This window comes from Myotis davidii, unplaced genomic scaffold (assembly GCF_000327345.1).
Source record: "Myotis davidii unplaced genomic scaffold, ASM32734v1 scaffold2555, whole genome shotgun sequence".
NCBI lineage: Eukaryota > Metazoa > Chordata > Mammalia > Chiroptera > Vespertilionidae > Myotis > Myotis davidii.
Window position 1 is genome coordinate 44775 of NW_006286807.1, and position 1019 is coordinate 45793.

The following is a 1019-nucleotide window of genomic DNA, read 5'->3' on the forward strand; positions in this document are numbered from 1 at the left end:
GCAATAATTAATGTGATTATTCTAAAATGATCAAAGATCATTTAACACCTTCCTATGCCACTTAACCCTATCAGACATTTGTTAGCCAAACTTCCTATCTCTCTTTGCACATATGTTCCTTGCCTGTATTTGTATCTTTTTCTTTTTCCAGAGAGGAAAGGAGAGGTAGGGTGAGATAGAAAAATCAAGGATAAGAGAGAATCGATTGGCTGCCTCCTGCACGACCCCTAAGCAGATCAAGCCCACAACCAGAATGTGTGCCCTGACTGGGAATCAAAACCTGACCTCCTGGTTCATAGGTCAATTCTCAATCACCGAGCCATGTCACAGGACTATATGTATGTTTTAGACCTATTCAGAGGCTTCCATTATAACATTACATTACAACCAAACACTCAAATATTAGTACCGATGCATCGAGTCTTCAATAATGTCATGAAGTCTTATTAGAATTATTATCAAACAAGAGAAAATTACTTTGTTAAGTATTTTTATGATAAAACCATAGGAGCTCATTTAACAAAATATGTAAAGTTAATTAAACTGCATAGAAGAAATAAAGCCATCTAGTCCCTCAGTAATAATAATTCTAAGAGTTTTGGAGCATTCCCTTCTCCCTTTTATTCATTTTCTATCAATACAGTTTTACTGTTGAGAGGTTACTATACCCTCATTAATTTTTCCTTATATTGGAAAAATTATGCTTATAATTTTTGCTTAAATTATGCTTATAATAAGCAAAAAAAATGCTTATATTGCATTGTGAATATTTTTAAATTTTACTAATCAATCCATAATCATGGTTTTCAATGTCTACATAATACTCTATCCATTGAGTGCAATGTATTTCTGGTGTCTCTATCCCTGTTATTCACCACTTAGTCTGACATGTAAAAGCTGCTGGAGAGTTTTCTTCTCAGCTCTGAGAACAGGAGTGTCTCCCGGTCAGTACCTCACCACTGCTCTCAGAGGCCCTTTGGGGACTACATGAGACAGCCATGTGAGGAAGGTAGCAGCGG